Here is a 21,842-nt window from a genome sequence, read left to right as displayed (position 1 = left end):
GTCCACATGGTGGGCATGTCACGAGTGGAGCTGGCTGGAGCTGGGGGTCAGACTAGATGGCCCGAGAGACCCCTTCTAACTCGCTCTGTTTCTATGTTTCTATGTGGGAAGGGGTTTGTGTACAGTAGGATACAAGATTTTCTCCACCCAGCCTAGTCTTCCCTCCCCTTCCAGGATGCTCCGACTAAGTGCAAGAAAAAGTCTGTTTAGTGAAAATGCAAAATGAGGGGAAGATTGCCTCTTCCACCGCCCCTCTATCAGGTGTCTATAAGCCTCTGAGTTTGGGCCTTTCTGGGCATCCCGATGCAACTGCAGTGTGGACAGACTGCAGCCACTTTCTATCCCAAGCTAAATAACACCAAATCTTCTCCTGTGCCTTTCACAGCAGCCACATTTAGGATGCTGATGCTGCTCTCTGCCCAGCCCCTGAGGACAGGTGAGTTTGAAGGTTTTATCAAGGAGAGAAAAAAGAAGTGGACAAATGGAAGGGGAATGTTTTTTTCCACTCTGCATTTTAAATTCACTCCTCGGAATTGTGTAATGGAAGGAGAATATTGAAAAAGGCTTTGTATGTAACCCCCGCAGGCAGTGTAGTGCAATGGTCAGAGTGCTGGACGGGGATTGGGAGGTCCGGGTTCCAGTCACCAGCCACCCATGGAGCCCCCTGGGTGACTTTGGGCCACTCACAGCCTCTTAGCTGGGCCTACTTCACAGGGTTGTTGTTAGGATAAAATTGAGCAGAGGAAAAGGCTTATGTAAGCCACCTTGGATTCCTTGAAAGGGATAAAAGGAAAGATAGAACAGGAAGGAAGGAAGGAAGGAAGGAAGGAAGGAAGGAAGGAAGGAAGGAACATTGCTTGCCAACATTAAGAAAAATTGTTTGCCATGTATTTTAGTACCAAATTGCATGCATGAGTGAAATGCGCACTGAGGGATGTGGGGAGAAAGCTTATGACTTTCTGCGAAAACTCTTAAAAATGGCCTCAGAATTGAGAAAGATGGAACTCAGAGTGGGAGAAATTCTCAAAGTCTGAGACAAGCCGACGTTAAGACTGGAAAAATGAGAAATGTAACAGAAATCCATCCAGCCCAATGCCCATGCAGTTTCGGTGGAGACAGCAGAGGTTGCTATTGCCACCTCGGATAGAAACACGTGAGCAGTGCAATCCCACACCTGCCCAGCCAGAAGTAGGCTCCGGGTCCTGAAAAGCAGCATTTCTAAAAGGAAAAAAGGAAGATAGAGACAGATCCATGAGACTGACCCAGCCCCTGCACTGAATGAAGACGAATTAACCAGCAATTCTTGGAATTCAATCCTTTCATGCTGAATGGAGATCAAAATTGGGCCATAAAGCTCTCATCAAAGTCAGAAGGTAGCAGTTGCGTCAAAGTAGCTTTAGCACATTTGCTCCATCGTATCCACTTAATTAGACGAGCACTGGGGGACAAATGGGGAAGTGGGAGGGGGTCTCACCAGAAGTGGCGCTGCACAATATTTGCTAAACAAGGATAAACGTCAGTTGAACTGCTTTTGGGACTCAAAATGTGCCACATTCTTGCCTGACAATGGAAGGAGCAATTAAAAAAGAACACGTTGTGTTGAATAGAGCCACTTCAAGCGCTAGACCTCAAGCAGATGCTGCCTCCTTTTTGGCAACATAAACATAAAAGGGGGCTCCTGGCTTCAGAGGTGCCGATTGTCAAGCGGAGACTCCTTGGGGACAGCTTAAAACCAAACAAAATAGGCAAGGGGTTCACACAGAGACGAGATGGGCCCAATTGTGCCCTGACAACCGGGCAGCCGAGGCCTCGGCATGGGCTCCGGGGCACACCTGGAGTCCGGCCCATCCCTTTGCTTTGAGGAACTGCAAAGGGGGAATCTGGAGACAAAATCATTTTGTAGCAGATGTCGCTTCCCAAGCAGGGAAGCCCCTCTGCTTGGTACTACTACACAGAGACTGTTAAGTCCCCTGGCGGAAGATAGTTAAGCCTTTCCTGCAGACAACTGAGAATCCTAGTAATTTATTTTGCACACTGCTGAGGCTCAGGGGCCCTCCTGCCTGCAGGCCATGAATTACAAAAGCGCACAGAGTAATCGGTGGGGATTTAACGTGTAGCTTTGCTGAAATTAAGGGGGAAAGAATCAGCCCATTTGTAATGGGCTTAAGGATGGGCCTTCAATTTGAGGCAGGTAGGAGGGAAAGACGGGAAAACCCTCTTTCATGAGACACGTTCTCAGAGGCTTGAAAAATTAAGCAAAATGCTCAAAAATGAAATAATACATTCAGTGAGTTAATATAAAGATTAAATAAAGACAGACAATCTGTCACCAGTTCAGGACTTTTAAGTCAAGGAAGAGTGTGGATCATGTAGTTGGTATCAACAATGGTGGGACTTGAGTGTGAATCGGGACCATAATTAATCCAATATGTTGAGAACTATTGCTTGTATTAATATATGTTCTGGAAATTATGCAAACTTGTTCATTGCAGGGTTCACTTGAGAAACTGACCACTGTTACGTTCAGGAAACAATGAAAGTGATTGGTATGTTCCAGCCAGTATTCAGGAACTAAGCACCCCTTTGGTCTCATTAGCGGCATTATGAATCTGTTTAAATGGACTCTATTTAACTTAGTAGAACTTTAAGATGCTTGATTTTGGTGGGGTTATGCTCATTTTTTGATTTCTGGCTTACTTGCTTTTAATTGAGAGAGACATACCCTCCACCCTGACTTCCTATGGTTGGAAAATGTAGCCAGCCAGCCATCTGAAGATGGATTGACTCCATTAAGGAAGCCACAGCCTTGAGTTTTCAAGAACATAGCAGGACTGTCACAAACTGGACATTTGGAAGGCTTTCATTCATAGGACCACCATAAGTCGGAGATGACATGGCAGCTCTTAACAAGAAAAAAATCTCTTGGTGAACATGTTGCTTTCAAAAGCGTTTGGATCAGAGCATGGAGCTGCTCAGTCCTGTGTCCTTATCAAAAATGAGATTTTTTTTTTCATTGCAAGATCCGCTAATGTTGGATGGGTGGTGACACATCTGTCTTTGAATTTTGTAGAAGCTCGGAGTACATCAGAACTGGCTCACTCGCTTTCTTTCTCTCTGCAAGGGGAAAAATAGCATGCGCTGAGTTAAAGCCACTTTGCTTAGAATTAATTCACACATCGGTCCTTCTGACCTATTGACTTAATGGAAATACATAGGTGGGGACCTGGTGATAGGACAATTAGTGAATAACGCGGAGAGCAGGGCAATGGAGGAAGCGCTGGGAAAACGGGCTTGGTGCCAGGGAGTCCAGATGACATGGGTTTTCCCATTAATCTCAGGACATCTGCCCTCATTATCTTCACACACCTCAGCCTCTCCTCTGGCATCAGAAGTAGATGCCTGGATTAAATAGGTTTTCCTATTGTATTTCTAAGAATGCAACTTATTACATACAAAGCTCATTTTTTAAAAGACTGGGGCAGTTTAATTAGCGCCTGAAAGGGGCTAACGACTGAAGTGCATGCTAAAATTCTAGCAGGTGAGATCCTGTACTGATTACATGGTAGGGAGGGAGGGAGGGAGAAGCAGAAAAGGTTGGCTGTCATGGTTTGTCCTTGTCTCCCCATCTTAATAAATGGGTTTTTGCTTCTTTTTATTCCCTGTTTTGTGTCATTAGACCTGTATGGAGGCCATCTCTGAGGTCCCCCAGGATTGGTGTTGAGAGGGACAAGTAGAATTTAACTTATTCAGCAATAATCCAGGTTGAAAAATGTGCAGTCCAGTGGCAAGGTTTGAGGATGGCACCAAAGTATTTCAGCTGGTGGGGAGGATTTCAAAGAATTCCATCCATTCTGTGATGCTGTTGCCCCTTCATAAACTCAATGAATGGACAACCAACCCATAAGTCAATTTCCATATTAATAAGCGTAAAATCAAAGAATGCTCAATGGGGTGACCAACATTTCCATATATCTGCAACTCCTTCTTCCCATGTTCCCCAGTACCTCCCTGCTCTTTAGCTCTGGCATATACCCAATCCTCAAATCACTGGGTTCCCATCTCCAACTTTGCCACCAAATCCTGTCAGACAGAACTACAGGAAAGTTATGTAATGTGTGGGAACTGGATGGGTCCGCTCCCCTCTGAGTCTCTAGCCTGCTTTCAACCTGGAAAATCAATTAGGATGGCACAGCTAAGTCACTGTTGCAACCGCTCTTGACAGGGGCAGAAATAGGGTCACAACCACAAACCCACAACTCTGCACAGGTGCCCCCTCTGGTTAGCCAGACAACTTCAGCTTAGAGCAGCTCCCTGGGCAGCGGAAGGTCCCCACGCGTCATGGGAGCATAAAAATCTGCCTTGCATTGGGTCAGACCATTGGCTCAGCTAGCCCAGTGTTGTCCACACAGACTGGCAGGAAAGGGCCGAACCTGGGATCTACTCCATACAAAGCTATGGAACGGTTCCAGGCAGATCAAAGGACGATCAATATTCTGGCTCAGATTAGTAGAGCCCAACCAACAATAGTCTCTCCTGGCTTTGGCGTGTTCTGACCCTTGGCTTGTTCCTTGGATCTTTCTCTCGATCCATTTTTGGCTCCAACCAACCAGCAATTCTTGAAGAATGAGTGTATTCCAATACCAAGTAACTTGATTAGCACCTCCCAGACTTATAACAATCATTCTGATTTGACACTTCTCTGAATGTTTCAGGGCAGTTCTCTGCTCAAATACTTATACGGTATATCTCAAAATACATGGTCTTAGATTTGATTTGATTTGATTTTTAAGAATGTTTTTTCCAGTATAATGAGGGAATGGGGCACAGAGAATGCCTGAATGAACACACAAGAAAGTGATCCAGATGGGAAATCAGTCACCTTCTAAGTTTTCCATCACTTGATGGCTGTCTACATTGCAGCTTTCAAGATCACACAATCCTTTAACTTCCCTAAAACCTCCCTATAACTCTTGGTAGCCCAACGCGATTGACCCTCTCCACGCCATAGCTCCAATCAGTTCATGTATCACAGCTACCTGCATGCTGGTCATTTCTCGCTTTCCACAGTCCCTTGCCAATATAATCAATAAGTGAATTGTTCTTTCAGAATTCTGCTGCTCACCTGACAACCGCCATTTCTTTCTCATTATTAGAAGCCAGGTTTCCAGGAGAGATCTTTGTGATTAAAGATTTACAAGGAGGTAGTGCAGAGAGAAGGTATTTAAAACAACAAAAGGGTTCTCATTTAATACCTTCTCCCTCCCTCCCTTCCTCTCTTTCTCTCTTGCATGCATTTCCTTTGTAATCATCTGCTAGATAATAGATGTAATGAACTTATTATTCACCATATTTCTGAAATCACATTACCCAATTAAAAACTCCTGCTTAATGGACCAGGATTCAATCTAGAAACAATAAAGATGCTGAAACTTCAACCAGACAGTTTTGTTTTCACCTTCCTGCCACCTTCAGAGTGCCTGCCTCTGATAACACGATCATTCTAAAACCTTTCAAGGGCATAGCAAAGTACTGGATGCTCTGCTGTGAAAAGGCCCAAGTGCTCCAGACCCAGAAGCCACCAAAGCCTAAAGCAGAGCTCCCTTGTGGACAGGTGGAAAGTTGATGTGGGACTCCTGGACTCTTCCACTTTTTCACATCCAATCTTCACCCAGTGTTACTTTGGATGGAAACCAACAACCCTTATTGAGCTCAAGGAAAAAGCAAAGCCAACTGTTTGTATGTATACTCTGGCCTAGAGAAGTAAAATTTCTAGAAATATTGACGTTATGGTGGGAGGTGGGATTTTCCATAGTCTGGGCTCGGCTCAGCTCGGCTCAACCCAGATTCCCCTCCCCTCCCCTCCCCTTTCATGGGGTAGAGAGAAATTTTGGAGAATCTGAAAAAAATGCAATGCTTAGTACTTTTTATTAATGTAAACCCACCCAGTCACTCTAGAATGATGTACAGAATTTAGTATGGCATCCAAATGGAAGCATTTGGAGAAACCCAGCTTTCAGTTGAAAAATGCAAGTCGGATGCCTTCTGGCCTGAAAAAAGGTGGAGGGGGGATGTGTGTGGGAGAGAAAGGTTTTGTTACATCTCTAAACTGATGGCTCAGTGTCCCATAATACTCATTGCCTTGTCTCACCCACAGGGGACTGCCCAATTCCTCAGAGACCCTTCTTTCAAGAACATTGCCTTCTGAAGCGCATTTGGTGGAAGCCCAGGAGAGAGCTTTTTTGGTACTACCGGGCTAAGGGACCCTCTCCCAATGGAGGCTAAGTTTGCTCCCTCTTTGATGCCCTTTTGCCTACAGGTAAAACCTGCTCTATTTAAGAAAACGGTTAACCTGGAAATGGGTCTGATGGGTTCAGTGCTGTCTTATGTATATCCTGCTTCAGACAACCTCAGCCAGTCCCCCACTGCTACCACCTTGCCTTGAAACAGAGATCAGCCCCATATCTATATTGGTGCATGCAATTTTCCTTGCTTGCAATCATCATCATCACCACCACCATCATCATCTTCCTTATCTGTGGCTTTGCACATCGTTTTTTAAAAAATAATGCTAGGATTTTTAACACTCTTCCCATAATAGATTCATTTTTGTATTCATTGTTCAGAGGGGAAACTGAATCCCAAAATTAAGTGCCAATGCTAAAGTACAAATTAGGTAGTTCCCCACTGAAATGCACACTGAATTTATTTCTCCCTCTGACACTGCAGTGTTTAGCTACAGAATCAATTCATTCCGGTCTCTGCTCAGGGTTTTCAGAAAAATACAGTGTATTTCAGCTCAATGTCCTAAGTTCCAGAACTTAGAGTTTAGAAAGGTCCTCTAGTCCAACCCCTTGCCAGTCCAAGAGATCTGCTGCTTGCCATCTATCCCCTTCTTAAAAACCTGTAGAAACCTCTGGACCAACACAAAGATAAACAAATAGGCTCTAGATCAAATCAGACCAGAATGTGCTCTGGAAGCAAAAATGGTGGCACTGAGGCTGTCATACTTTGGACTCATCGTGAGAAGTCCAGATTCACTTGAGAAGACAGTAATACCAGGGAAAGTTAAAGGCGGCAGCAGAAGAGGAAGATCAAATATAGAGATCTAAATTTTCTTAGGGAGCTACTTACTCCACATACTGGCTAAGATCTCCTCCAAGTTCCTCTACCAAGGAGGGTAAGGAGGAGGGCTTTTTCTGTGGTGGTACCCCAATTATGAGATTTGCCAGGCATCTGCCTCATTGAGTACCAGGCCCTTAACAAAAACGTCTTTTTCAGCATACCTACGGCACCACTTAGACCATCAATATTAAATGCACTTGTTTTACTGTATCAATATATGTCTCGCTTTTACTTGACTATGCATATTGTGATTTTATCTTGTTTTATTTATTATATTTTATTGGTATCATTTTACTTAATATGTATTTCTATTGTAATGGCTGCCCAGAGCATCTGACGCTAATGGGCAGCTTGCAAACAAATCCAATATATAAATAAATACAATGAGATGAATGGATCCCATAAGGGAAGCTATAACTTTCGGTTTCTAAGAGTTAAGCACAACTGTCGAGAACCAGAGAGTTTGGAGGGAACTCGTTCAAAAAGTTAACATAGGTCAGATACAACTTGATGGCGCATGCCAAGAACTCCCTTCTAAGGTAGTGAACAGATCCTCGGCTGCAGAACTTTTACCCTTCCTGCGCTGCCTCCGTGCTCTTACACCATGTATGTCTTGGGCCCCGGTGCCTTTCCATGCGGCAGAGAACCTCTTACTGTAAAACAGGAGCAAGAAATCCACAGAATTATGATGTGACTTATGTTCATTTATCAGCTGCCAGATGAAGCAGGGCAGCCAAGGCCGATTCCCTTCCTGTTTATGCTGTGAACTCCACCAGGGGAGTGCAAAGCTTTCAACCTATCACCTTAGAAGCTACATAATTAAACCCCTCACTGAGGCTTTCTGGATTAACTCCTAACACAGCTGCTTCGCAGGATTGGAGCATGGTGGCAAGCCAACCCGCACCAGATGCAGTATCTGTGGCGGTACTTGGATGTATTTCTTTCCCCTTCCTTTTTCAATCCTGGCAAAACGGACTGTGTTAACTGAAATTAAGTCCTGTGTAACTCAGCATTTTTAGGATGCATAGCTAAACAATGGGCCACCTTATCTGATTTTCTAAATCACTGGCCCATGGACCCCAGTCCCCAGCCCATAGACATGGTGGGAAGCACGCCATTAGGCATGGCTGGGCACCTGTCAAGGACACACACCCTAGGAGGGGCCCACTGAGAAGACCCTCCCGGAGCTGCTCCTCTTCTTCACTGTTCATCTGCTTGCTCACCTGCTCCTGGCTCCTGGAGCCAGCACAGGTGTGGTCTGACAGCCCTGAATGCCACCTACTTAGGCTGTATCTAAATTTTAATCACAAACTGGAGATTCTGAGAAGCTGGAAGTGGACAGGTTCACAGTATGAGAAGGTGTGCCTCTGGTCCCCAGGTATGAGATTGGTAGTAGACAGACATTCTCCATTTTGGTCAATGGAAGTAGCCAATGAGGTAGCCATTCATTCATTCATTCACTCACTCACTCACTCATTCATTCAATTTCTATGCCACCCCATTAGCCATGGGGCTCTCTGGGTGGCTCATAAAAAAATAATGGCCATACACAGCCATTATTGACTAGCAGCTAGCAAGGGATGGACTTATCCTCCATGAATTGGCCTAAATACTTTTCAAATGCTCAAATCAGTGCCCACCACGTCCAGTGGAAGTGGACTCCATAGCTCCCCTCTGCACTGCATGGAGAAGGACATCCATTCATCTGTCCTAAATCCACAGTCAGCTTCATGGGATGAGCCCAAGGTATAGTATTATGGAAGAGGGAGGAGAAATGTCCTCTCCACTTTCTCTCCATAAGTCTGATTCTGGTGGGTGGGTTCTTAAGTTCTTTTGAAAATGCTGATCTGTGTTTCTCCCCTGCAAATTGGTCTCAGGAATGAAATCTGTGGGGGTAAAATTGTGAACAAGAGGGAGGGTGCCGAATCTTTCCTTTGTTTCCCTTTTGCAGCAACTCTCCCCATCAACGATTGATCTGCCCACCACTCCCACCACTGGGCTTAAAAGAATCTCCATCTGCAAGGATAATGGGGAGAACTTCTCCATCCAGGACCTGAAAATCTGCCTGCATGCGGTGATGAACAAAGCAGAAACGCTGCACTGCAGTTCTTGGCTCCTGGATTTCCAGGTGTGGCGCAGAAGCACAGAACAATGGCCCAGCGGGGTTAGGCCAAAGATGCGCTGGCTCTGCGAAGTTCAAAAGCAGCAGAGGAAAAAGCCAGTCACCTCTTATTATGTGTGCCCAGCAGCCAATGCTCGATGGCACAATGCCTCCACACGTAAAGGCTCCAGGTAGCTCTCACAGCCAATGATGCTCATGAGTCAACAGCTCCTATTGGAAATTCTCAGAACCATCTCGGCTTCCTTGTATGCACGATCCAGTCCTAGCACGGTAGGAGGGAGTGAGGAGAAAGAGGGGCTGCTGAACGCCCCTCCTGCCCTGAAAACCACAGTGCCTTGCTGCAGAACGAGGTCAGCTTCACACCCTAGAGAACGGCCACCCAGCTCTGAGTGGATTCATATGAGCTGATTGTCCTTCCCCTGTAATCAGGGTGTCCATCTTTTTATTCAGCTGCAGGGTTAGACTCTGCTCCCATGCATGTTCAGGGTGGTGAACCCCAGACGTATTTGCATGCCTGGGGAGGCTCAAGCAAATTTCTCCTCACTGGGGATGAATCTCAGCTCAGTTTCTCACTGTTTCTCATGCCCCATTCTTCAGTCTTGTCTGTCCTGAATGTCAGACATTTTTCAGAGTCTAAGATCTGATTCATCCCAGTCTTTTTAAAGAGTTTGTATGAAAGCTCACAGATGTTCTACATGAGTTTGCCTGAAATGCCCTTTTTGGAAAGCGGTGTTCCTGATTATGCGATGTATGCAACAGTGTCCTTCCACCAGCTGATTTAATTACCTTTCCAGCTGCATCCTCCCCGCCCCCCCCCCCACACTTCCCAGGGTTGCTCTGAAGGGCCAGGGGTTCTCTGGATCACATCTAGGGAAATGCATGCTGGGGGGGGAGGGGAGGGGAGGGGAAGGGAGGGGGAAGAAACACCCATTACATGAGAAGAGAACCTCCCACTCTCCTGATTCTAGCCCAGTGAATGAACATCTGTATGTGTGTGTGTGTTCCCTTACATTTTCTGTAATATGCCATTTGGAATACATTTTCCCTAGCATACACCTTCGTGTGTGCGCGTGTTTGTTGACTGAAGAACAACACTGCAAAAATGCAGTGAAACACCAGTATTGGAGGATAATATGCACACTGGTTTGCACACTAGATCAGCACAGCAAAATTATTTATATTCACATTAAAATGGTAAGGAAACGCATGTCTTGCTAATCCCCCACTCCCCTCACAGCCACAAATGTTATGTAGTAAGCATTAAAATTACAGCATAGTTATTATTACTGCTGCTGCTGCTAATAAAAATAAAGCAGCTTTCTCCTACGCCATTTCTAGTTGTCTAAAATCACACTGGGTTTATTTTAAAATATAGAGCATTTGGACTGACATCAAAACTAAGCTAAGGCAAAAGACTTAGATACCTCACGAGCAAGACCATCTTCCTATTCATTTGTAACTGTGATATTTTTGAAGTCACAAGAGCTCGGTGTAACACTTGAACGCAGCAGGGAGCTGTTACAGAGAGATACAGAAAGAAGGGCTGGCATTTGCCTGGATATTTCTAAGCTCCTTTAAGGGGTCTGTCTGGTATCTTCAACTCTCCCAGTCTTTTGTCTGTTCCAGGAAGGGGTGGGGAACAAAAGCACCCCAGCTTCATTTTCACATTGTCACGCAATGATATGATCAATGATCTCGGTGCTTCTTAAAGTGGGGCCATGAAACATTGATGCCCTTTCAGTAAAGATACTCTGAGCATTCCTGCTTCTTAAAATAAGAGAGTGAAAATTGCACATCTGGAGTCACAGACAAGTGATATGAATAGAGCAACAGGTTTTTAAGTGATTGCCACCACTTAAGAAAGGAGATGGTGGGAAAGAGAGAGAGAGTTCAGATAGGCACTGAAAGGTGCTAAGAACATAAGAAAAGCCATGATGGATCAGCCCCAAGGTCGACCTAGTCCCTCACTCATGATGGCAAACCAGCTGCTCACAGGATCCCTCCAGCAGGATGGGTGCGAGGCCCCTACCAGCCCAGCTCCTCAACATCCGGTGCATGCAGGCAGGCCACCTCTGGTCAAGCAGGTAGCACATGGCCAGCAAGGCCAGTAGCCACAGATAGCCTCTTCCTTCATGAATCGGTCCAACCCCTTTTAAAAGCCATCTAGATTGGCTGGCATCCCCACTTCCCACGACAGCGAATTGCATAGTTTATATGCTGTATGAAGAAGTACTCCCATTTATCTGTCCTAAACCTCCCACCAATCAGCTCCATGGGATGACCCCAGGTTTGAGCATTATGGGGGGGGGGGAATGTCTCCCTCCCCACTTTCTCCACACCATTCATCATTTAAACACTTCTGTTGTGCCTCCACTGACTCCTCCTTTCTCTAAGCTCCTCACACTATAACTGCTACGGTCCCCGGATCATTTTTGCTGCCCTTCTCTGTATTTTTTTCTAACTGAACAATGTCCTTTTCAGGAATGGAGACCAAAACTGAACATGATATTCCAAGTGTGTTCACACCAAAGATTTACATAAGAAAGGTAAGATTTTGGCAGTTCTGTTTCCATTCTGTTCCTAGTTATATGCCTAGCATGCAGTTTGCCTGCTTCACAGCTGCTGAGCATCAGGTTGCCATTTTCACTGAGCTGCCCTCCATTTCCCCAAGACACCTTTCTTGATAGCTGAGATCCCATCCATGTGTACTTGAAGGTGGGATTCTTTTTGCTTCAACCTGCATTACTCTACACTTGCTTACACTGGACTGCATTTGGCATTTCGATGCCTATTCATCCAGCTAGGTGAGATCCCTTCAAAGAACGCCTCAGTCCCTTTTGGTTTTAATCACCCTAAAAAGATTAGTGTCATCAGCAAACTTGCCCACTTGACTACCCACTCCTAATTCCAGATCATTTATGACTATCTTGAAAAGCATCAGTCCCAATACAGAACCCTGTGAGACTCCACTGGTGACATCTCTTCACTGGGAGAAGTTGCCGTTTAAGCCCACCCCAGTGTCTTCTGCTGTTTAACCAGCTCGTGATGTTGTCCAGTTTTACAGAAGGTGATGAATGGTCTTTGGAACAGCAACTCCACCTGTGCAGCAGGGCAAGGATAAATTTCAGCAGGCCAATCAGCATTTTTTTCAATTTTATTTATTCATTCCCTCAAAGTACATTAGAAAAGGGGGGAAGAAGTATATGGGAGAAAAGGTGCTGATCAGCATCTTGAACAAGGAAAGAATTTGTGCGAAGTTGTGAACTCACTTCTGAACCACCAATTAAGAAAATCCTTCACACTTTCCTGCAAACTTTGCTTTAACCCTTTTGCTAATGTGTGTCCCAAACACATGATGTGAATTTGAGATAAAGCAGGATCTTTGTGGAGTCCTGATAGGTGAAGGATCCAGTTTGACAGTGGGAACCTCTCAGGTTTTTTTGGCTTAGCTTCCTGGACTCTGGCCTGCCTTCTCTTTGCCCTGAGCCCAATTCGTGCTAAGCTTTTGCATGGGCATCCAGTAGAAAGATAGTCCAGCTGTTGTGTCGGTAGAAAGAGCAAGACTGTCTTGCACACGTGTTGCCCGCTACCCATGCACCTGTTGTGCAAACAGAGTTTTGCTTCCATGTGCATGACTTGCTGGCTTTGTGTGCCCTGTGCAACAATAGTTCAGCACCGAGGACCCCACTCGTGTTCCCAAGCATTTGCAGACTTGATCGCAGCTTGGCTCACTTCCTAGGTCATGGTTGAGCAAAGGAAACAAGTCCAACAAGTGCAAGAAAATCCTAATGTGGAGATCCCTAGTGTGGTGAAATGGACAGAGTATTGGACTGAGATGCTTGGTTTTTGCTCAGCCATGAAGTTCAGTGGGTGGTTTGGGGCAAGCCACTGACTTTCAGCTTAGCCTACTTCCTGAGGGCATGCTGAGGATTAATTTAGAGGAGGGTCAAGCCTTGAGATCCTTGCAACAGGGGAAAGGTGGAATATAAATGTAATGATAAATACAGCTAAATAACCAAAAATCAGGGGAAATAATGGGGAAGCAAATAGGGTGGAAGTTCCTTTCCAGAGCAAATACTGAAGAAAGCCAAGATGCAGGTCAGCCCTCTGAGGTTGCTGTACCCTGCCATGGAGTGAAAGGGGGTTTTAGCAGGGAAGAACCATTGCTAGGTTTGCAGCGCTTTGTATCCTTGAGATGTTTGCCAACAGCAAACTAGCAAGGTAAATCATTCTGTGAAAGTAGCTTTCCATGAATTGATTCCTGGCTGACTGGAACTAATGCGGATGCGTAGATGCATGCTTCTTACGATGTGAATTTAGACTGCATTCAGTCTGTTGTTCATGGAGATTCAAGGACTGGGAACCTGGAAGCGATTGACAGCAAAATCAGGATGTATGGGAAATTTGTTTCAGTTAATTTTTACCCATTCCACACCCAGCTGAACATAAACTCTGGTGCAACCTCGAGTTAAAATCAAACATTTCCTAACTGACCTTGCGATTTGCACCCAGCCCCAAAATTCATTTAACAGCATGAATGCATTTGAAAAATCAGATGATGCAGCCTTTGGAAAATTATACTCAAATACCCTTGAATCAATGAGAGAGAAAAGCCTACTCTTTAAGGAGGCACGCACTTGATGTGTCTATTTGGCAAAAATCACACAAAAAGATATGTTGATTTTCATGCAAAGAGTAAAAAACAGCACTCATACAGGCTGAGCTTCGAACGAGCTTCGAAATGGAAGCGAGCTTGCATTCTGCTGATACAAGCTCATCCAGTGCGTGACCAGTGCATTTAAGCCAATCCAAACTGACTCTAGCTTCCACAATGCTGCCAGGTCTAAAAGTTTCCAAGCTTTTGTTTGTAGCCCTAGGGGTCCAAATCTGGTACTTTTGAAAGGGGCAGGAAGTGGGAGAGAAGAGATCCTATTCTGTGTCTCTTATCAATGTCCTGGTCTGCACAGCAACACAGCACAAACGTAAGAAATCAGCTGAGCCTCCTGAAATCCTGCATGTTATCTTTTATTCAAAAGGGGAAGAAACGGAATTACCTTATCTCAACTATCTAGCAGTAGACAGTAGCTTGGACAAAGAAACGGGATTGGGTGGGTAACTGGAAGGAAGTTCCTTGTTGATAGATCACCCTAACAAAGAAGCAGTGCTATTATCTAATATCTTCTGTTCCACCAACCTCTTGGGAAATAATTGGCCAAAATGACTCTGGCTGTGTCATTGCAATGGCCTATTATGTTCCATGGAACATCTTTCTTAAATATTAGTGTCATGGAATTAAGATGTGATAACAGGGCCATTAATAAACTATGGGGAGACATAATTGATCGGCAGAGTTTAATGATGACTTTCAGCCATCGAGCGCAGAGTGGCTATTCATCTCTCCATCATCACCCGGGCTCCCACTATTCATGGTGATGGGCTCACTTGGAAAGGAAAAGCCTTATCTCCATTAAAGGCCAGGATCTAAGAGCTCTCTACAGCAAGATAGATGGTTATGGCCATGCTTTCTTAATTAGACATGCTCCTCTGTAGACCTGAAATATTTAACAAAGAGGGCAGGCCTCTTTTCTTGCCACACTTCAAGAAGAAATTCCAGTTCTTTCATTGATGGTCAGAAACCACAAGTCTTATTTGAATGGTAGCTAGCTTGTCCTTCACACATATGCTTGCACATGATTCTGTGCTACATCGTTCCCCTGCGGCTTTATCCCAAATACTTGAGGGATAACAATGAGACCCTCATATGTGATATCTTGGGAGGATGTACTGGGATTTCCTCTCTCCAGCAGTGGTAACAAAGTTTAGCTCCTGCTGACCAGAAGCACACCTTTTTATTTGTGGTTCCTTGCAAAAGTATTCACCACCCTTGGACTCTGACACCCTTTCAACCTGGAATTGGAATGGATTGAACAGGCATCATTGCCAGTTGATGCGGCCAAAATAGGAAGGTACAAAATACTTTGGTTGTGGCACAAAAGCTGAGTAATCACAAACAAACTGGCACCTTGTGTAGTTCAAGCATCAACACGGGGGGGGGGGGGAGTGGCTTCCAACAAGGCAAAACACTGATGGTTGCTGCACTTTTGCGGTGGCCGCCATGCTCATTCTGCAATACTGTGCGTAAAGAAATTGAGGCTGGCAGAAGGCAGCTGCAAAGGGAACATCCAGTAGCAGAGAGAGAGAGAGAGAGGAAGAGTCAGAGGAAGAATACCAATGAAAGAAAGCCTACCTGATTTGCATGAATAAATAACAAATCACAACTGCTCTTTCAAAAGGAAAATGGCTCCAGTTATGAAATGAAAGCACGGGTTCCTGCGCACACACCCCTAGTGCATATTGTGCCCACAAGGGTGGTGGCAGATGGCGTGAGCCCTTTTCCTGCTTGGCCCGTTCACTCCTGGATGTTGCTTATTGGATGCGAAGAAGCACGTGGTTCGTCTCATGTGCGTTCTGAATATTCATGCATTGTCTCTAGTGGCACGAGTTTGCACCATGCTGAAATGACTCCTACCTAGCTTGGTTTCTTTGTGGAGAGAGGGGCTCAGCTTAAGAATGGGAGAGAATTTTGATCAGTTTGCATTTAATGCAATCCAGCCTAATTCTCACTTCCCAAACCAGCAGTGTGCTGCAGGTCTATCTGGACTTTGGAGCTCTTGTGAATTTGGTGGTTGAGAATGGCAGACAGAACAGATATACAAAAATGCAAATAATTAAGACAATAAAATAAAAAATGAATCCTACTAACAAATGTGGTTTACAAAAATGTGTATATTGGGCAACAGGAAGTAGAAAAATATGTATTGGCAGAATGTAATAAACCTAGTTTATTAACTAGGTTAATACACACAAAACTGTGCATTAACCTAGTTAATAATCATCAATGGGTGCAGAACAGGCACCAAACATGGGATGAAGGTGAGGCATAAAAAGGCAGCTCTGCCCATCTCTAGCTCAGATGGATTTAATGAGGTTGTTGTTCAATTGCAAAGTCAAGTCTGACTCTTCGTGATCCCATGGACAACATTCCTCCAGGCTCTCCTGTCCTCCACCATCCCCCGGAGTCCATCCAACCCCCCACCCACCTCTCCAGTGACCCCGTCCAGCCACCTCATCCTCTGCCATCCTTTTGCCATCAATCGTTCCCAGCATCAGGGTCTTTTCCAATGAGTCCTTCCTTCTCAACAGGTGGCCAAAGTATTTAAGTTTCAGCTTCAGTGTCGGTCCTTCTAAAAAGCAGTCAGGGTTGATCTCCTTTAGGAGATTTAATGAGGAGATCTGTATTTATGTGTGTTTATTTTAATTAACTGAATCCCATGGGAGCAGGTAATAAACCCATTTGTTAGAAGGAGAAGCAGCCAGGGACAGGTATTGCAGGATGGGAGGAAATATGTGAGTAGGGGAGGAGTCATGAAGATAAAAAAGAGCTGACACTCTGCTCTTCAATACATGTAATATTTTCACCAGTTAAACCATATAAAACTGGAGGAAATATTACCAGAAAATATCTGAAGTGGCTCTGGAAGCGTGTCATGAGCTGTGCTTCTCCTTCCCACCAGTAATTATCTCACCAGCTCTTCTTTGTCAGATGTTTTTATTTTACAAACAGGTCTCTGTACATGCACAAAGCAAAATTTTGAAGCCTCTCTGACTTTCTTCACCCAAAGCTTTCCTTATGAGCCCTTCTGCATCTGTCCCTGGGGAAAGAAGTGCTATGGAACTGGGCACATCTGCACTCTTCCCTCCCAGACCCCAATTGGGCCACCCTACAACTGTGATGGCAGACTGCTGCATCCCTCCTCAGGAGGCTGGAGTTCCCATCTGGTAGACTGCCCATCTCTAAATCACCTCCTTCAAGAAGTAGCTGCTCTTTCCCATTCCCGCAGGCGGGTTGACCAGCCTCCTCGACTGTTCTTGAACTAATCTCCCCCACAGCAAGCACAGATGGGTACACAGGACCTTGGACTGCAGGTGGAATTGGGTCTCTTTGAACAATCATTCCATCAGTCCCACCAGAACAAGCACCCTCCCCTGCACACCCCTCATCCTCAGATTCGTTCATGTCACGGCCTTTGTCCCCTGGTCACAAGGCACTTCTCCAGCTTCAGTTCCTTTGTTGTTGTTACATGCAGTCAAGTTGTCTTGGCCTTATGGGGACCCTATGAATGAGTGTCCTCCAGAATGCCAGGCCTGCCCAGATCTCGAAATCCAGGGTTGTGGCTTCCTTGATGCAGTCCATCCATCTAATATTTGGTCTTCCCTATCTTCTCATGCCTTCAACTTTCTCTTGCAGGACTGTCTTCTCCTGGGAGTTTTACCTTCTCGGGATGTGCCCAAAGTACGGTCGCCTCAGCTTTGTCATTTTTGCTTCTAGGGAAAGCTCCGGTTTAATTTCATCTGGAACCCACATGCTCATCTTTCTGTCAGTCCAAAACAGCATCAAGTTGGGGGAATTTGATCAGGAAAATGGTATGCAGAAAGTACTGTTACTTCTCAGAAACTCTTCCGATGGTCACTACATCTCGGGGGTGTTTTGTGGGAGGAGAAAAATATTAAACACAGCCAAGCATGCTCCTACCTGGGATGACTTTCCCCTTCCCTTCCCCAAAGTTGTGGCTGTGGTTCTTGTATCAGCATTTACTTTTGCAGGCCTCCTGGATTTTTCAGAGACAGAGTCAATTCACAGAACTCGTGTGTCCTGCATTGGTCAGCCCTTTACTTGCAAGATGGAGCTTAACCATTTGTGATGGTGTCTGTTCCAGCATGCAATATATTTTCCTCCCATGGACCATGACTGGGAGAATAGAGTGGTCCCTATGGAAACAGAAGTTGGTTGTCTTTGATCTAGACATTCCATTCGCCTTCCTAGGCATTGTGATGTCTTGCAGGGATTACCGTTTCATATTATTGCCCAGATCAACAACAAAGCCTAATCTAAATTCTACAGTGACAGGTGGTAGCAGGCTGCAATATTAATGGAAATGAGAAATGTTGCACCTTGTATGCGGGCAGGGAAAACGGGTCTTATCGTATCAACAGCAGCCGTATTTAACAGCTGACTAAATAGATTTCCTCAGACAGGCTGGATTTCACGTCAGCTTCTTTGTATCTCGTTGGGACTTACAACAAAACATATACCTAGAAATTACACATCTGATTATGAGAGTCAGATTCAGTAAAGAGAAAGAGGGGGCGACATCTGGCTGAATCCATTTTCCATCTGATCATCATCACAGTCAGAAAAGAGGGCAGGGAGAACAAGTTCTGTCTTATGGGAATAAACCACGGGGCTCTCCATATAGTTTGGACTATAAGGCCCATCATTCTCACTGAGCGAGGCACCAATAAGGAATTATGAGGGTTGAATTTGCATAGCACCAGTTTATCTATCCCTGCTGTATTGTGTTGAAAGTTTAAAGTAATATTGGGTACAGTTGAGAGTAAGCCCGACTGAAGCTCCATTTATGTCAGTGGTGGAATGACGTCCATGCTTTATCTGCCCCATTAAATTCATGAGGGCTTTGGCTAAATGGTGCCTGAGCATTCTAATCCAAATTATGGCTTTTTGTAATATTTTAATAATTTTTATTTCATTGACAAACAAAGTAGTGCAAAAGGATATTTGAAATAGAAGGAGACGGAACAGGGATAGCTTGAAAATTCACTGTATTCAGAAAGCTGCTTCCAGACTAGGTGGGTGAGTGGGAGATAATTGTTTCTTGGGGAAAAGGTACAGTTTTGAGATCTGGTGCTGAAAGGAAGGAAGGAATAGACAAAGCAAGAGTTTTGTGGATCAATGAATGCCCAAACCCAGTGGCTTTATTGGCCCCTTCCAAGTCAGCTATTCTGTGGTTCTATGATTTATTGTGAGTGCAGAGTGCTGACTTTCCCAGGCACACATTTTGGATTGCTTTGTGCAAAGTACACACCAGCTCAATACTTGCTTTGCAAAGCTCTTGCAAAAGAACTCCTGTATAAGCAAATACAGCAAATACTCTTTGGCATTTGTGGAACAAATGACAGGATCCAAAGCAGGGCTATGGAACTGTGTTGGAACCTGATGGTATTCCAAGAAAATGAGTTTTTTCTTTGGTTGCCAGGGGAGGATGGGGACCCTTAGGGTTCACTAAAGAAACTGAAGAACAGAAAGGTATCCTTCTATTGGTCTTGATATTTTGATTCAGCCTGGAGGAGAGGAGACTCTGAGGGAATCTGTCAGCAACATATAGGCATGTGAAGGGGTGCCACAAGGAGGTGGGCAGAAGCCTGCTTTTCCCTGCAGAGGAGGGCAGGATGCATTCCAACAGAGCAAGGTTCAAGGAACCAAGGTTCAGTTTGGATGCCAGGAAGTACTTCCTGACGGTTAGGACTCCTTAGGGTACGGAATGGGCTTCCATGGGAGGTGGTTGAAGGCCCATCAGTGAGGGCGTTCAAGGATACGCTGGACAGACACATGGTAGCGAGCCGGCTGGAGCTGGGGGTCAAACTAGATGGCCTGGGAGGCCCCTTCTGATTCGCTCTGTTTCCATGTTTCTATATTTCTATCTTCCTTCATGCTTGCATTACGCATTCAGGATGCATCTACCAATTTGTGATTTTCACGCACTTGTTCATGCATTGCATACATTATGCTGTCACTCCATATTGCAACACATGGCTTAATCATGCATCATATTTTCTCTTAAAAAAACAGACATTTCTCTAGGTACACTCTACCTGTATCCCTAACTCTAAATCTAACTCACACCCATTCTAGGTTGAATTGCCTCTCCAAAGGCTCAGATGCAGACAGCAAGTGCTGTAAAGAAAAATGTGATGGTATTTTTGGCTTTGCCTCCTTCTTTTCCCATTGCTGGAATGTGCCTCCCCACAAGAGCTTCCTCAAAATGAAAATGGAACTGGGACCTCGGGTTCTGAGAACAGCTGAGCAGTCCTGCCTTAAAAGCCTAATGCTGACTTGTGCTGGTCAGGGAAAAAGGTAAGAGATGGGCTTCACTTTAACGCTCCCACTCACGGTCCTTCATTTCTCTTAAATCTTTGATCAGACTGGACCCCAGGAGGTGGGTAATAACTTTGGCATCTCCAGAGGTCATGACCAGTGGTTGTTTCTCCCCCCCCCCACCTCCCTCCCCTTCCCCATCTCTCTTGTGCACTTAGACTACTATCTTGCAAGGAGCTGATTGGTCGGTTCTGTTTCTTTCTCTTGTTTCAAAGATCGTGTTATTTTGCTGAAAGCATTGTTGAAGAAGAAGGAAAATAAGAGGAGGAAGCTATAACTGTCTATGGGCTTAAATTCTAACTCAACCTAGCTACAGGCTTGACCAAAGTCCCGTAACTTATGTAGCCATGTTTATATCTGATTCTGTAAGTCACAACCATGCCTTCTCAAGCAGGATGCAGTCAACAATGTATCTATTGCTAGAATGAGTGGTCCTTGTTTGTTTGTTTGTTTGTTTGTTTGTTTGGCCATGTGTTGAAATAGTGGCAGTGGCTGGGCTGAAATACGCCATGTGTATTGTTCCATCAGCAACACAATCAAAAATGCATTAGGGCCCATTTTGTAGCTGCTGCTGCTGTCTCTCCTTTTTACCAGCCTAGCTGTGAGGAAAAAGAACATGTTGCGTTATGTCATCAGAGCAAAACTGTGAAGAGCATTGTCATATTCACAGCAATCTCCAGTTTTCATACCCTGTGCCCTTGTCAAGACTCTTTTATTCCCTTAACAGTTGATTAGCTGGGGGAAAATTCACACTTGAAAAGCTTTGACAGGCCTGAAAGGCCACTTTTCCAACCTCACAGCTCTGGCCCTGCATTCCTAAGAGACTTCCTTCCACTTTTGTGCAGCTGTGGCCATCCACGAAGCCTACCGTGACTCTCCAAGCAGAGGTGGGACGTTCCATGAGAAGAATGAAGAGTGGGTCATGATAAGCTGAATGGTGGAGAGTTTGGGGCTCAAAATTGCACTTGGAGAGGGTTCAAATTGGGGAAAACAAGGTAATTGTCCAGAAAGTTTTATGGTAGGGATACTGCTAATATTGTGGACTCCTTAAGTAATCCAAGTTGTCCTCTTTCCCTTTCTCATGTTTGGGACAGCTGGACTATCTCCACTGCTTTCCATTTCTATCTGCCTTGGATATCTCAGAAATTCCTCCCCAGTCTTTTGTCCTCCAGATACTTTGGACTGAAGTGCCAAACAGTTCCAGAAAGCACAACCAACAGTCAACAGTGCTGGAAAATTTGGCCCTAAGTATCTGTAGGCCAACAAAATAGGTATGGCTACCCTCAAACAATACTATGCTTTGATGTAGCATCATTTTTTGATTATGGAAAGGCAAAGGAGCACTCCTAATAGGCTGCTCACAAGGGATGGAAGCTCATATTCTAAAAGTTCTGAGCCTTCCCCACTGTCAAAATGCTCCTTCTAAAGTCACTGCTTGAAAATCAGGTAGTGGTTTGTGTATGAGGAGGAACTGTGGCTGAGAGAATGTTTTCTCAACCCTACAATTTTATCTTGCCTTGTGAATCTCCCAGGGAGCAGAAAACTGCTAGCTGCTGGGTTCTCTGGTACTGTTCATTGTCAGTT

Source organism: Varanus komodoensis, unplaced genomic scaffold (assembly GCF_004798865.1).
Source record: "Varanus komodoensis strain SLA01 unplaced genomic scaffold, ASM479886v1 scaffold22, whole genome shotgun sequence".
NCBI lineage: Eukaryota > Metazoa > Chordata > Lepidosauria > Squamata > Varanidae > Varanus > Varanus komodoensis.
This window is presented reverse-complemented; position numbering follows the sequence as displayed.